The following is a 16,772-nucleotide window of genomic DNA, read 5'->3' as shown; positions in this document are numbered from 1 at the left end:
GCATCGAACCCAGGTCTCCTGCACTGTAGGCAGACTCTACCAGCTGAGCCACCAGGGGAGCTTGAAGGAATGTGCTTGAACCATCGCAAAACCATTTTTCTGGACCCCAGTCCATGGAAAAACTGTCTCCCATGAAACCAACCTCTGGTACTAAAAGGTTGGGGACAGCTGTTCTAAATCGGTCTCTGTTTCCAGTCCGCACCCATTCCCTACCCGGTAGCTGTGGCGTTGGCATGAGTCCTATCACAGCGTTTCATGTGTTACATCTTGTATCAGCCACACGACATGGAGTATACACACAGATTCCGTACGGCGCCCCGCCTTCTGTGTGCTGTCAGCCGTGCACATGCTGCGTATCGCGCGTCACAGGTCAGACACCTCCTCTCCGTGTGCTCACATGGCCTCCCCTCCAGCGCAACAGCAGCCAGCGGCTCTGCGTGACAACGAGAGGACCGTCTTGAGCCCTCACTGTGGTTTGCAACGCTCTGTGTGGCGTGGCCCCGCCTGCCTCTCAGCCTTCACCCTGACTTTCCCCCTTCATGGACTCTGTCCTAACCCCACCCGAGGGCCGACGCCGTGTTAGGCTCCTCCTCACCCATCTCCAGAGGTCTCGACAACCGCACCTCTGGCCAAAGTGCTCTGCCAGAGCATCTCTGTGCAGCCGGCCCTCGGCATCCTTCACGAGAGACGGATGCAGGGCAGTGCACGGGGCGGGCCGTCAGGACACGGGGCCCAGTGGGGCGACGGAGCCGGGAGTCACTTGAGCACAGCGGGGGAGATGGCTGCGTGCTGGAAGGGGGCCCCACAGAGGAAGAGCTTCGGCTCATCCAGTCCCCGAAAGTCATACTTTTGTCTCCTGTTCCCCACTTCTCTTCCCATCCCACCAGACACAGCCTCACGGAGACAGCTCAGGAAGGTGGGCACACGGGCAGGCATGCTACCCTCCTAGCTGGAGGCAGGGCGGGGACCGCAGTCCGGCTCCTGGCCCCCTGAGTCCCAGGTCTGTCTTTCTCTCTCACTGCCTTGTAGGCAGACCGTACCTGAGCATTAGTCTGCCAGGGCTTCTGTAACAAAATACCCGACTGGGGCTCCCTTTCTCATGGTGCTAGAGGCCCCTAGCCCCAGGCCAGGCCTCTCTCCCAGGCAGGCAAGCAGCCGCCTCCTCTCCATATCCCCACACCATCTCCTCTGCAAGCGTGCAGCCCGGGCTCCTCCATGTGCACCCGGATTTCTCTTCTCATAAGGACACCACTCAGATCAGACTGGGGTCCATCCTGACAGCGCATCTGAACTTCAGTTCAATCGCTAAGTCGAGTCCGACTCTTTGCGACCCTGTGGACCGTAGCACGCCAGGCTTCCCAGTCCTTCACCATCTCCTAGAGTTTGCTCAAACTTATCTCCATTGAGCTGGTGATGCCATCCAACCATCTCCTCCTCTGTCATCTCCTTTAACCTAATCACGACTTTAAAGGCCCTATCTTCAAACACAGTCATAATCTGAAGTTCCGGGGCAGGGGACATCCACGTATGAATTTAGGGGAATGCAATTCAACCCATAATAGGGCCCAGATAATAATAACCGCACAAGGACAGAACTCTGCCAGTCTGGTTACCAGAAATTAGCTGTCCCTTCCGGCTCACACGATGCCCTGTCCAGAGGCCCTGGAATCTGATACTGGCTATTTCTAACAGTCATTTCCTGGCAGTTTGTCGCTTGAGACCTTTATATGGTATTTCATTATGGAAGCTTCCAAGCATACCCCAAAATAGAGAAATTAGCTATATAAATCCATAGTCGACCATAGTTACCAACATTTATCCATCTTGATTTGTTCACCCTGTCTTCCAAGTACTTTTTCTAGGTCATTTTCCAGCAAACCCCAGACATCACATCATCTCAATTACAAACGTACCAGTCTATGTCTATAATGCAAAACGAGTTCTATTTAAGATAGTATCCTACTATTAACAATAGTTGCTATATACCGCCCAGTAGCTTCTCCATATTCAGGTTTCCCTGATTGTCTCAGAAAAATGTCTTTGAGACTGCGTGCCTGCTCAGTTGCTAAGTCCCGTCCAACTCGTCTGCGACCCCAGGTTCCTCTGTCCATGGGATTTCCCAGGCAAGAATCCTGGAGCGGGTTACCATTTCCTCCTCCAGTCTTCGATAGCAGGTTCATTTAAATCCAAGTGAAAACAACCTTCATGCGTTACACCTGGTGGCCAAGTCTCCTTCGTGCTTTTAATTCATGTAACACTTTGAAGTCACCTGCACGTTGGCTTTGCATTCAGAGAACCTCCTCACCTCACACGACACAAAGGGACATTACAACGAGGATACAGGCACCTGGGGGCTTGGTGCCCTGCAGGGCCGGGAGGGTATTGTCTTCACCAACCTGGCACAGCCTACAAAAGATTACATGCCAGGGCTGGGGTAGGGGCAGCTGCTGGAAGAGATGCTATTTCCCTCTGGAAGGGACCTTTGCTCTGAATTTGGACTAATTTAAACAGCACGGGCACAGAGGGACTTTGCGAGATGTGTTTATGGAATAGTTGCGATCGATACCCACGCAAGGCATGCGTTTATAAGTGGGAGTGTGTACGCAGGAGGACTTTGAGGGGGCTCCTGGGTGCCCCCTTTTTAACACTGATCAGTACATACAGTCGATCACTAACAGGGGAATTGGGGGCAAACATTTATATTCAAACTGTGTTGGGTCCCCTTATGGAAGGTTCTTTCACTCGGTCTGTTCACTGCAAATACATTCATCAGACGATGTTATTACATAGGGAGGGAACTATAAAAACACGTTTTAAGTGTTAAGGTTTATCATTCCGTCATCTGTTCACACTTTAATCACCAAGATCTTTGGGGCCGGTCTTTCAAACTATTATTCCTGAACAGCTGTATGCTCTAAAATTGATAGTCTTCTTAGATGATGGAGCCACACAAAAAATTTGTTAAATATTCAGCAAAGCTCTGAACGGCTGCAGCCACTTAGTCCTAAAACTTCCCTCCAAAGCATCTACAATTGCGTGATAAGAGCATCTTGTTCCTGTGTATTGAAGCAATTATTCAGTTATTGTTACTGAACAAGCCCCAGAAATGGTATGTTTCTTCAAAAGGAATAGTGATATATTTTAAAATGCATATTACTCTCTATTACTTTGAACATTACAAAACAATCTACAGGAAACGCTGGAGGACTCGTGGTCTACTGGTTTCTCCATCACAGAGAGGCCAGCCTGGCAAGAACAGAGCCAGACACACAGCATCTTTGGCTCATGAAGCCAGCTGGTTTTCAAGAAATTCGTTCGAAATACTCTCCTATCGTGATGTGTCCCCTTCCCTTTCTAAAATCCCTGGTGAGTGGTCATTAGGTCCTAACAGCTGGCCTTGACAAACAGCTAAGTTATTTGTGGTCCAGATGTCAGGACGTGAACAAGCAGAAAACAAGACTGTTTAGTGAGAAGAGAAACACCCACACACACCCACTCAGGTCCCTTCACTTGAACTGTGTCAAGAGAACGGGGGAGCTCCGGCACAGCCCAGGTGCGCAGTACGGCAGTGCTGTAAAGGCTTGCCAGGCTGGGCGCACACTGGGCAAGAGGGGTGGGCGCGGACAGTGCAGAGGGCGGGAGCCGCTGCCCGCTCCTTGAATGTACTGCTTCCACAAGCAAGTCTCCGGGCAGTTAACTGCATATTCAGCGTGGTGCCTCTCTGCGCCTATGGGAAATGGGCCCCCAAGTCCCTCAGACGCACAGGCCGCTGGGCAATCTGGGGGACCATTAGATGTGGGTACAGAACCTGTACTCAGGGCTCCCGGTGGGAGAGACAGAGCAGGTCAGCCTCGGGGACATCCCTGCGGGAAGTCACCTCCCAAGAAAGGGAACGTGGGAAGTGGAAGAAAATAAGCCTCCGCTCCGGGCCCCAGCCGCTGAGACCGCGCACCTGCGTTCTGGAAGCAGGCGCCTGACGCAACCGCAAATCCAATCTCCGCGTGAGTCGACCAGCGCCAAGTCACACGGGGATTCATTTCGACGACGTGTGAGGGGGCCGCAGCGTGAGGGACACTGCAGCATACCGACCCGAGAAGTTCTCTGCAGAGCTGCGCGGACAGCTGCGCGGCTCGGGAGGTGCTCTGATGAGGAAGGGGCGGAAAGATGCACAGGACCCCGCGGGACCGCCCCGCCCGCGCCACGGGGGCAGGAATCTGCTGGCTGCCCTTCAGCCAGGCACCAGCCAACTCTCCTCTCTGTGATCAGTGCCGAGCTTAAATGAGTTAATCTCGTTTTCCAGATGAATTGTGATGTTGTCTCCCGCAGGCTGTGATTACGGGATAAGAGCGTGGTGTTAACAGGAGGGCTGGGGCTCCTGGGGGCCACATTCCGCGCACACAGAACTGGCCAGCTCTCACCCTCACCTCTGTCCTCCTGCCCGTTCTACCCTTAATGGAGGGAGAAGAACGAGGAATCGTAGGGAACCGTGAAATGGCACACAGGGCGATAAACCTTTCGGATGAATTATGTCACCTCGGAAGAGGTCAGAGGCCCGATCTATCTTCGTGTTTGGAAACACAGTTTATGGTCCTGACAAAATTTTAAATACATCTTGAGCAAAACAGACGTGTAAATGGAACTGAGTTTTCAACTCTCTCCACTACCCACCCCCCCGCCCCCACTTATTTTGTGAACTGTTGCTGAAACATCAGTCAGCAAACAGGTATGTGCAGAGGACCTGTTAGGTGGGAAGCATTTAGCTGGGTGCAGTGAAGAGACAAATTCTTCAAGCCAACCCCTGGGTTCTTCCTACAAGGGGCTTTATACCTCTGGGTGACTGTGAACATCATTTTTCTTTTTAAATTAAAAAAAAAACAAAACTATTTTTTTTTTTTTTGGAGTGTTGTTTATTTGCTTAAGTCCTGTCCTACTCTTTTTAAGACCCCATGGACTGTAGCTGACCAGCCTCCTCTATTCTTGGGATTTCCCAGGCAAGAATACTGGAGTGGGATTTGGAGTGTGGATGCCTATAAGAAATGCCCTTGGAGGCACAGATGCTGGTCCTAATCCTAGTTTTCACCTTCATTAATTAAGAGCTGTTGACCAAGCTGTTTACTCTCTCTGAGCCCCAGTTTTTTCATCTGAAAAGGGAGACCCAGCTTTCAAGGTGTGAGGAGATGCAACACAGGAAGTGAAGCTTTTAGCAGGTGACACGTGCTTGATAAGGAGCTACCCTCAAAATAACTGTGATTTCCCAGGGCAGTTACTGAATCATAGAATGACATTCAGACCATGTGGCAGAGCGGGCAGAAACAAGATGCTGTGAGCAGGTGCCAGATCGAGCAAACAAAAATGCAGATTCTGGTTAAATTCTAATTTCAGGTAAACAGCAAATTATTTCCTAGTCTAAGTATCTCCCACACAATTTTCTTCAAATATAAATATATCTCAAACACTGCATGGGCTACATTTATACAAAGAAATTGTTATTGTTGAGTCGCTCAGTCGTGTCTGACTCTTCTGCAACCCCAGGGACTGCAGCCCGCCAGGCTCCTCTGTCCGTGAGGATTCTCCAGGCAAGGATACTGGAGTGGGTTGCCATTTCCTTCTCCAGAGGATCTTTCCGACCCAGGGGTTGAACCCAGGTCTCCTGTATTGTGGGTAGACTCTTTACCACTGAGCTACCAGGGAAGCCCTCACAGACACGCAGAGACACAACTCAGATTGAATTGGGTGTCTTACATTTTATGTGGTCATGCTAGGATGCTAGATATAGGATTTGAGTCTTAACATCTACAAAACTTGGGGATGGATAGCATACTTCTTGAGGTACACTTTCCTCAGCTATGGGATGAGGTTAACTGTAAAAATAACCCCTGCCCCATCCACACGGCTGTGGGGAGAGTCCTATTACGCATGTGAGCATGTTCTGCAGACTGTGCAGCCTCATCCATTCCTTCTCTGCTGGCTTGCTTTCTGGCTTGTCTACTCATTGCTTTAGAATAGAAACTCATCTTGACGCTCAGAGAAGCCGTTCATCTTCCAGAGGGGACTGTTTGGGGGAGGGGAAGCCCCCATCTAAGGCTCTCTGGCAGGTGAGGGCCATTGCCTCTGTTACTTCCTCCCCCACCCCAGGCACACCTTTGCAGCACCCAGCAGGACTGTGCCCCTGGGAAAGCCCTATCTGCTCTCAACAGCACCTGTCAGAGGAGAGCATTCTTCCCAAGGGTGGTCTCTGACCCTCAGAGTCTGCAGTGAGGCTTCTCAATGGGAGGTGCCCATGATTCCCCCAGAGGAGCTGCAGAGAAGAAACTGTGTCTATTCCTGATTATTCTTTCCTATTCCCTGGTGGCTCAGACAGTAAAGAATCTGCCTGCAGATGCAGGAGACTTGGGTTTGATCCCTGGGTCAGGAAGATCCCCTGGAGAAGGGAATGGCTACCCACTCTGTCCGAGAGAATTCCGTGGACAGGGGAGCCCGGTGGGCTATAGTCCATGGGGTTGCAAAGAGTCAGACACGACTGAGCAACTCACACTTGCACTTTTCATTCTTTTTGAGTCGGCGATTATAATCTGGAGAAGCTAGATACTTTGGGTTGCAAAATTTCCACGTGTTCTGAACACTGCACTTGGATCATTTTGATATGAATCCTGGCTTGTGCACTCCCTAGATACAGGCCACTAGCTTAATCCTCTGAACTCCATTTTATACAAGAGTACTAAGAAGACCTACCAGACAGAGTCATTGGGAATATTACATAAGACTTTTGAGCAACTCATTCCCATAAGTCACTGGGAATTATTACATAATACAGAATTACCTCACCACCCTCTTCCTTAGCACATGCTTAGTATGAAAAGAATATTTTCTAAGTGTAGGCAAACACACTAACCAATGAAATCCTAAATTACTCTAGGTGATTATTTAACTTCAAATGGCACTATCTTAGGACATATTTCTCAGGCAACAGATAAAATGCACCAACTAAAGAACAGAGGGGAGGGGGTCTTTTATGCCTGGAAAGTTGAACCACCACTGATTTCGAGCACCCCTGCCCTCATTTCCTTGTCCACTCCTGACGTGGCAGAGACAGCTCTGATTCAAACTCTTCCAGACTCTGCAAAAGTCCCAGCATGCTCTGAGAAAGAAGCTGCAACAAGGAGCCCGTGAAGGTGTCCAGCGACCCCAGTGCTTCTGTGATGCTACAGGTGGCGAGGCGGGGGCACGCGTGTGTTGCTCATCTTTCAGTGTGTGCTTTTTTTCTTTTCAAACATTTGGAGGTTCTGCACAAATGTTGGGGGAAAATAAGAGATTTCTGCAGGCGGGTGAGTCTGAGGTAACTTTTTAAGATATCTGAGAACAGTTTTTGCCCTTAAAGTCTCCTACTCTGAATGGGAGTGCAGGGTGGAATGGGGTTGAGAGGAGAAAAACAAGTGAATCCAGTTTTAGAAAAACCCTGCCATCTGTGACTGCACAGTAGAAGGTAAGCTTCTTGAGGAGACAAATCTATCTAAATCAGTTCTATATCCATAGCACTAAACCACAAAATAACCTCACTAAATAAGGGCTGTTTCAGATTCTTTAATCAAGGCACACTACCGCCACCTGGTGGCAAAGTGCCCGAATTGCAGGAATAAGGGTTTGGTTTTTTCCTTATATTTAATTAGTGTGCACAAAAGTAGCCTACTCTGATGGTGTATGTGGCATTCCAGAGTCACCAAAGACAAAGAACCAGAGCAAATAAAAAAGCAAATAACTATTAAACTCTTTTGTTTAGATAATCCCAAACAACATCAGATATTCCCAGTTATTTCCTGTTATTTTAAATATTTGTTTCATGAAATCCTCCTTCCTCATTTTTTTAGGCTAAGAGCTGAGCCAAAGCTGGGCTCCTGGATTAGCTTAACGAGTGTGTAAGCGGGAGGGGGAGCTTGACTGACGAGTGACACGCTGACGACAGAGCAAAGGCAGAGCCTCCGCTCAGCACACGGTTCATTTTCACGGCCATGTTTGCCTTCCCCGTTCTCTCCTTCTCTCTAAAGGAGACGCTTTGACTCTTTCCACTGTTTTGTTTCGCGTTTCACGTGGGCCATGCTGTCAGCTAGGCCCAGAGGCTACAATAGATGTAAAGTACTGGGCAGGACAACGCTTGATAAATGTAAACAACATGCAGACAGAAAACGCTCTCAGATGAAAAAATCCACATATGGGTTTAGTGGCCGTCAGACTGAATGCAAATGGTGTTGGAGAATATAAGAGGCTGGCTTTTTAATATCAAAGGAAATCACAGCCTTTTCTCTAACACTGAAAACACCGCTGCGCTAAAAAGGAGTAAATAAGCAACTGAACCAGGCAGCTGGTCTTCAGCACACAAAAGTCACTGCCCACGCCCTGGCCTTAGATGCTATGCTGTCCTTCTAGAAATGTTAAGTGAGGGGGGAGCTCAGGTGAGCAAACTGGGAATGCTGCTAGTTTTTAAGGCCTCCTCTTACAAAAATAAAAGAGCTGGCCTGGCTTACAGATGAAGCCACGTGATGCCAAAGCTTGGAAGCTGCTGGGCCTCAGTTGTTTTCCAAGTCACCGCACCGGCAGTCTTGCCTGAAAGAAAGGAGTCAGGAGGGAGAAAATAAATAGAGCATTTCCAGAACTCGCCCGGCAGCTTGGAAAACTGTCTGCTTACTATTACGCAGCTTTAACATGTCATAATCATTTTCACAGTAAAGACACCCTTCCTGCAGTTGAGACCAAGAATGCATGACTAATTTTAACCACTTGTGCAAATCTCCTAATGGAAATTTCAAACAGGTTTTTATGGATTGGAGTTTTGTCAACTGTACGGAGAGAGCCCAGCAGATACCAAGCCGGGACGCTCCTCACATCGACCCGTTTGTGCCTTCACGAGGCCCTGAGCAACGGCAGGCAATCACATGGTCCTTACAGGAACTGCTGTTTCTTGGGACCTCATCTATCATACGCTCCACGTATGAAAAAGGAGGACCACGTCTCAGGACGATGCAGACCAGTGAGAAGGAGAGGTGGGTGGTGTGTTATGCTCTCAAGCCTCACCAGAGAGCTGGGGTGATGAGCAGACTCTAGAGGCCACCCCGCCTGTCATCTCACTAGCTTCAGATCACAGGGCGTTAAGGTGGGGAGATGTGCTCCCATTTTACAGACGGAAACTGAAGCTCAGAGAGGTTAGACCACTGGGGGAGGGTAACACAACTGTCAGCGATTAAAAAAAAGTCCCCAGCTGCCCCTTTCCACCAGGCTGAGTTGAAGGACATCACGATGTGAAACACACAGCTGGGAGATTTAAGAAGCAAGTTCCCTTGGAGACGGATGCTTGTGATGGTTGCACAATACTGTGAATATACTTAATGCCACTGAATTAGATGCTTATACATGGTTAAAATGGGAAATTTTATGGTATATAAATTTGACAAGTGAAAAAAAAAGAAAAGGAATTAAGTTCAAAACCTCCTTTCCGCTGAGACTGAGAAGAGGAAAATGGTCACAGTCTTATGTTTTACCCACTGTGCTAGAAATTCAGAGAATTTAAAATTAAGGGAAAAAATCTTCCCATTTAGGAGGTCAAGATCTGTGGGATGGTTAGAAACATATCTAGGTTTTTAAAAAACATTTATTTTCCTGTCCCCCCAATTCAAACATGTGGACTTTCTGGGGTTTCCTAGTCTCCTTTATAGAGATTTTAATGCCTCTACAGCGGCACTTTTCGCAGGAGACAGGGGAGAGGCAGAGACTAGCCTTGGAGGCAAACAAGGCGAAGGGCAGCCTGGGGTGGTGCCGACACTGAGAGGAGGAGCAGGGGGAGAACGAGAGCCAGAGTTAAGGCCCTCCCCTCTGCCCTCCTGGCTGAAGTCAAGGTCCCTCCAGCCCTCAGACACCTCACTCTCAGGGGAGCCTGCCCTGACCCACTCGTCATCGCAGGGTCCTGAAAGAGCAGACGCTTGCCTCTGAGACTGACTCCCTTCGCCAAGAACAGAGTTCTCCTGTGCCAAAGGACGGAAGCTCTGGGGCAGGTGTCTGTGGCTCAAGCCCAGGACTCCGGTGGGGGGCATCAGGTCTCAAGAATGCACATCATGGTTCCTTTCTCCTGTGGTGCATATGGCGGGATTAAAAGGGGGTGGAGGGGTGCAAATGCCCCAGGAAGTGTTTCCCATGGCCCCAGAACACTCAGCTCTCTTCTACGCATGTTCTGCTTCCCGGGTGGCTCAGTGGTAAAGAATCTGCCTGCCAACACAGGAGACCTGGGTTTGATTCCTGGGTTGCAAAGATCCACTGGAGAAGGAAACAGCAACCCACTGTGGTGTTCTTGCACGGAGAACCCCATGGACAGCGGAGCCTAGTGGGCTACAGCCTGCAGAGTCGGAAAGAGTTGCACACGACTGAGAGACTAAACAGCAGCATGTGTGTTCTGAAAAATGTGTCCAGGACACACTGGCCGCCTCTTCCCTTTCCCTCGCCACGTGTGAGTCGTGCTCTCTTTCTCCACCGCTGGCGTTCCACCTGGACACGCAGCCACACATCTGCTCCTGCGTCTGCTAGGTCCCGGTGTCAGGAGCCCCTGCGCTTCCTCCTTTGCGCCTATTGCTGGGGCCGTCCGCTCCCCCTGCCCACGTGGGGAGAGGAGCCATCGCCAAGGGCAACTCGTGCTGGGCCCCGGAGGATGGCTCACAGGAGAGTCCATCTCACAGCAGTGACCTCAGCTCAGCCCAACCGGGTCCCCAGGAGCCCGCACCCGAACTCTGGTTCACCAAATGGTTCAGACACATCACCTCTGTGTGGTGTCCCCAAGTCCTTCTCCTCCTCTTGGTCCCCAAATTCCCCATGCAGGGAAGGAAACATGGAGCGAGGCAGGAGGAGAGGTGGGGGGTCGGATGGAGCGGGTGGCTGGTTTTCAGTCCGAGGCTGCCACGTGCTACAAGGCCACCAGACTTTGAGTCTCCCCACCTGTCATATGGGGATGACCTGGGAACATCAGGAAGAAGTGAGCTAAGGAAATAACCCAACACAACCACCTGTGTGGTGCTCACTACCTGCCGGGCCTATTAAAGCACTTCCTGGAACCTGTACATTTCGTTCTCCAATATCCCTGTGAGATGATCACTCTTTCAAAGATAACGAGATTAAGTACAGAGAGGCTGATTAACGTGCCAAGGCCACACAGCTTAGCCTGGCAGCCTGGATTCAACCCAGGGCAGCCTGGCCCCAGGCTGTCTGTCCCACTGCACCATCTACTGCAGCACTCACTGAAGGCGCTTAATAAACACAGATTCCTTCCTCTGCCACCCCCCGCCCCCACAACTCCCGCCTTTTCAGAGTCTTTTCACCATAGTCCTTTGGGTCGATTTTCAATAAACTTCAATCCTCCGGGTGTTGTACTGTTTAGCTTTCTTGCATTAGCTGGAAACTGTTCAATAAATATTCATTAAGCAACCGTTCTGTGCCAAGTACCATGCTAGTGACGGCCGCTTCTCCAGTCCTGGCCCTGGAGGACACAGCCAGCGAGACCTCGCGGTGACTGCGGCCAGGCTCACTGCAGGTCCGTAAATGCCGCAAGAAATCCTGCACGGAAGCATAACGGGGCGGCAAAGTAAGAAGCAGTCATGTGGGTCAGAAGGGAGACCCCTGGGTGCTGGCCCGGCCCGTCCTCCGGGTTCACGTGCCCTTGGACCTAGCAGACTCCTTCGTGCAGGCAGCACTGACTGTGGAACTGTGCACACTTCTGTAAGACTCCTTGGCCCACCTACTGGTGTCTGTCACAAAGAGGACCCAAGGAGAGGGTGGCAGGTGGGGGCGTCCCCAGCATCCTGAGCTGCCCACGGCAGAATGCCCAGCATCCTGGCTCCCCAGTCGCCTACCCTCCCCAGGGCTGACGGCACCCTGCTACCCAGTGACCAAAAATGCCCAAAGCGCGGGGAAGAGACAGTGCCGCCCTCAGCTAAGAACCGCTGTCTCAGACAGAAGATGTGACTGCAAGTCAGAGGATCCCCGAGAGATGCCCAGATATCATTTTCTGGTCTGGAGAGACAGAACACAGGGGAACAGGGTACAGAATTCCATCAAGTTCAAAGGTGACTTAGAGCTGGCCAGAAGATCATTTCAGGAAAGTGCCCAAGGAAATACAAACCTCACTTAAGTGAGGTGTCACCTGGTGGAGGGTGCAAGTTTCAGTAATCAGAGAGAACAAGTGAGTTATCCTCTTTAGGAAATATGAATGAAGGATAATCGCTGCTTCTATAAAAAGGCGGTTGTCCTAGAAGCACTGGAGACCAGGAGAAATGAGTTCACACGTTGGCCAGGGGGCTCCCGGGCTCTTAAGAAATCTCAGGATGCTGACAGCCAGATGTAGCACTCCATGGCAGGTGACTCCGACACTGTCTGATACGACATCACTGCTTCCTTCCTTACTACAGAGAAATCATTTACCCACAGGAAGACTTACACGAAAGGATGAAAGCTCTCTTTACAACCGCCCTGTAAGTACTATCACAGTCTCCTTTTAAAGATGAGTGGAATAAGCACAGAGAGCTTAAGCCACTTGTCCAAAGCCACACAGCTAAACATGGCAGAGACTAACTCCCAACTCAGACAGCCAGTGTGGGGATTAAGCCTAAAAATGTCACGTCTATATGACAGAATTACACACAAAAATATTGAGATAATCAAAATGAGAACAGTAATGCTATGGTGTTGGCATAGCTTCACACATGTGGCATCTTAAGAACTTGTAATGTCTGAGTTTGGCCTTCAGGAATAGGGGTTGGTCAGCTATGGCCCCTGGGCCAAATCTGGCCCATTGCTTGTTTTTATCAATAAAGTTTTATTGTTATGGTTAAGAAGGATGGTGAGTGAATCTGAAGGGATAAAAGAAATGTACTCTGTGAATAAATTTTCTAAAGTTCTTTCTTTCCAAAAAGCTGTCAAAAGAAATACTGTTTTTCAGACAGTATAATTGAGGTACAGTTCAGTTCAGTTCAGTCACTCAGTCGTGTCCGACTCTTTGTGACCCCATGGACTGCAGCACGCCAGGCCTCCCTGTCCATCACCAACTCCCGGAGTTTACTCAAACTCATGTACATTAAATCGGTAATGCCATCCAATCATCTTACCCTCTGTCATCCCCTTCTCCTCCCGCCTTCAATCTTTCCCACTATCAGGGTCTGGTTAACTTTAGATATTTGCTTTTCCCAAAGGAACTATCTATCTCATTTAGCAATAATATTTTTTTCTTTAAAAAAAAAATAAAGTTTGACTGGAACACAGCCAGGTCCATTCATTTATGTACTGTCTGGGACTGATTTCATATTAAAGGGTTAAATTGTTGTGGCAGACAGTCTTGGGACTGCAAAGCCAGAAATACTTACCATGTGGCCCTTTACAGAAAGAAGTCTGCTCATCCCTACTCTAGAATTACACACTAGCCTAACAGTTTCAATTCTAAATGTATAAGTGGTAATAACTACACAGTGTAGGCAAAAATACCATAAAACTTATAAAAATATCAGAAGATTAAGTAAACTTAAAGTTCAGAATTGAAGTGTAGCTTATTATACATATATGCAAATTACTTACATTCTTAGGAAGTTTGTCAGTAAAAATTCTTGAAAAGGAAATCAAAATATTACATTTGTAATGCACTGTCACATTTCCAAGGTCTTCACTTAAATGCATAAGTGAGCTGAAATATTATTCTATAGCTCCTCCAAAATGACTGCTAAAATTTTTCAGGCTTGCAAGCAACATAGTAAGAATTGTAAACTGAACTTACAAGCCCAGAAAAAAAGCTAGGATTTGGAACATGTCACATGAGTGAAGGAATTTTTAATTGAAAAACCGAGGCAAACCTCTCAAAGTTGTCTTCCGCTCACAAAGGCTGCCCTAGAAGCCTGCAGAAACCCCCAGTGATCATCCAAGTCTCGAATCCTCTCCCCTCTGCTGGTTGGTGGGAAAGAGAAGACCGTGTACTCCACAGCAAAGCTGACTCTTCGCTGGCACCGACGCCCGAGTCCAGACCTGGTCTGGGTTGTGTGGCCCAGTTTAGACTGTGAGTCCATTTGATAGAGGGGGTGAGCCAGACCAAAGGCTCCCACAGAGGGGAGACCCCAAGCAAAGACGCCGGTGTGAGAATTAATTTTAAGACATACACACGTGAACACGTTGGCTCAGTGGTAGAGAATCCATCTGCCAATGCAGGAGACAGAGGTTCGATCCCTGGGTGCGGAAGATCCCCTAGAGAAGGAAATGGCAACCCACTTCAGTACTTTTGCCTGGGAAATTCCATGGACAGAGGAGCCTGACGGGCTGCAGTCCATGGGGTCGCAGAAGAGAGGACATGACTTAGCGACGGAACAGCAACAACACACGCACGTTTATGTGTGTGCGCCTGTGTGTGCACAGCCACACACACAGAATGCCACTGGTGTCACTGCTTTCTGTTCTTTCGCATGGCACCTGTGCCTCACCAGGCCCTTTCACGCTCTCTCAATCCAGTGAGATGCCGTAGCCACTCAGCGCCGGCGTGAGCTCTGGAAGGAGGGCGCTCTGTCGTGACCCCTGCCGATCAGCAGCCTGGCCTTGAGCAGGCCGGCTAGCCACGTGGTTTCCCAGCGTTAAGCTGGGGGTAATTAAGAACACCTACCTCAAGGGCAACGGTCAGGATCAGAACAGACAGTGTGTGGAATGCGTGTCTGGCACCCAGCCTGGTACGCAGTAGTGGGAACACAGAGGTTCTTAGCTGCTGTCACTGGGATCAGCATCATTCTAGAAAAACCCTGCGAGGTCAGAACCACAGGCACGATTATCCCCCTCGGGGAGGAAGATGCCAGGTGCTGAGAGTTTAAGAGACTTGCCCGGAGGCCTGTAACCCAGGCAACGGCACAATACTTCGGACTCCCAGGCCAGGTGTCGATAATATCTGCTGTGTCCCCTGCACGTCCTGCTGCGTCTCAAACTTGACCACTGTCAGAATCACCTGGAGGGCTTCAGCAGGCCCCACTCCTGGGGATTCTGATTCAGTAGATCTGCATGGGGGGCTCAAGAATCTGTGTCTTTAACAAGTTCCAAGTGACGGCCAGGCTGCTGGGTCAGGGGACCCCACTGTGAGAACCCTGGTCTGACTCAGTACACCTGCCCTTCCTTCCACAGTCATTCTGTGGCACACTCCTGGGCCACTGAAAGGTTTGGCACCTGGTCAGAGGTCACTAAATGGCTCTGATTATTTCATTCTCGCCCTGGATCCATCCATTCTGTCAGCTTCTTGGGTCTCTCAGCTAACAGCTTCACTCCCATTTCTCTGATCCAGGTGAGCAATGCCCCTTGGATTTGGAACAGGCTGTTTTCTTGGCAGCTGGTGACCTGGCTGCTCTCCACAAAAACTGCCTGTCCAGCTTGGCTCTGCTGTCTCCCACCCAGCCCCCCAGCCATCCTGGGCCGGCGACAGCCTCCCAGGTGGGACCTGGGTGTCACTCGTGGATGCAGCAGTCTAAACACCCCCACGAACTACCTCTGTTGTGACAGACAAGGGACTCTGCTCACAAACGAGGGCAGGAGTGTGCCCTGTAATCAAAGCGACTACAGCCAGGTATGGCAGGAGGGACAAAAAAAACTCCCTCACGGACTGATTTCCTGTTTCCTGCTTGCAAGAGGAGGGAAGAGACTCAAAAGACGCAAGAGACAATTAAAAGGGAATGAGGGGAGGAGAGGGGAGGGGGAGCTTGGCTCCCTAGGACTGAGAACATGTAAATGCCTGTGGATAAAAAGACCATAACAATAACAACAGTAACAATAATAATAATAAATGGAGCTAGCACTAGTAAGGCTTTCATAGCTGAAGAGTATTTTGACAACAAATGTTCGTATTTCATTTGAAATTTATGAAACCTTTGTGCCTGTAATCCCATGAGCAGCAACACGGTAAATGAAAGTAGCAGGCAGTCCAGATTAATAATATTTTGCCTCTCACGGGAAGGACGTTTGAAAGAAGCTTGCTTTATCTGTCCCCCGTTTTCGCGGTGCCAGTATTGGAACAGACGGAGGCTTCTAAGATCGGCCAGGAAATATTCACAGACGTGTTATTAATTTATGGGAAACTGAAGGACCCACCTCAAGGTTTAAGTAGGCCATTCAGAAACCGGCAGGAGGAGGCGTGAGGTGCACAGCAGAATGCGGCGACAAAAAAGGGTGGTGGGGTGACTTGGAGCTTCAATCAAAGGCAGGGAGAGCACCCTCCGTACGCTGGAAGAGTGGATATTCTAATCAAGCGTTCTTAGGAGAAAAAGCAATCTGTTCACATGTGAATTCTGCCATATGCTTCCCTCTTTTCATGGTCTACAAGGCCATGCCAGTAATTTCCAGTCGTTACACGGGCACGCGGGACGCCTTGGCTGGTTAATGTGAATAAATGGGCTGGATTTACTGTTTTTCTAATGCTCAATCGGCACATCATGCAGGTTGCTACCAGAAGCAAAGTGGGATTTATGGCTTTGCTCTGAATTTCAAACAGACGCTGGAGCTAAGCAACGGAAAGTCAGACTGATGTGTTGACCAGGGTTTCTCGGTGAAGGCTGCTGCTCCCTTGACAAAGCCAGGGTATTGTTTGAGGAGCGGGAAGAAAGGTCCCCTGAAAACAAGGCTCTTCATGTTTGAAGGGCTGCCGATGCACTGGAGGACACGGCCGTGGCCTGATCACAGCTGCGCATGCCCCATGGGCCTCCTGGGGATTCCTCTGAACCTAGCCCTAACCCATGCCC

General features: G+C 49.6%; 1 protein-coding gene across 12 annotated transcripts in view; it reads right to left on the bottom strand.

The window, feature by feature from the left end:
- Window positions 1-16,772, bottom strand: part of WWOX (WW domain containing oxidoreductase) — a 907,382-nt gene that overhangs the window by 412,818 nt on the left and 477,792 nt on the right. The gene's annotated exons all lie outside the window — the stretch shown is intronic.

Source organism: Bos grunniens, chromosome 18 (genome assembly GCF_055505025.1).
Source record: "Bos grunniens cultivar Pamir isolate PY7600 chromosome 18, Bosgru_T2T1.0, whole genome shotgun sequence".
NCBI classification, from domain to species: domain Eukaryota; kingdom Metazoa; phylum Chordata; class Mammalia; order Artiodactyla; family Bovidae; genus Bos; species Bos grunniens.
Note: the sequence above shows the minus strand (reverse complement) of the source record. Positions and strands in the feature narration are given on the sequence as shown.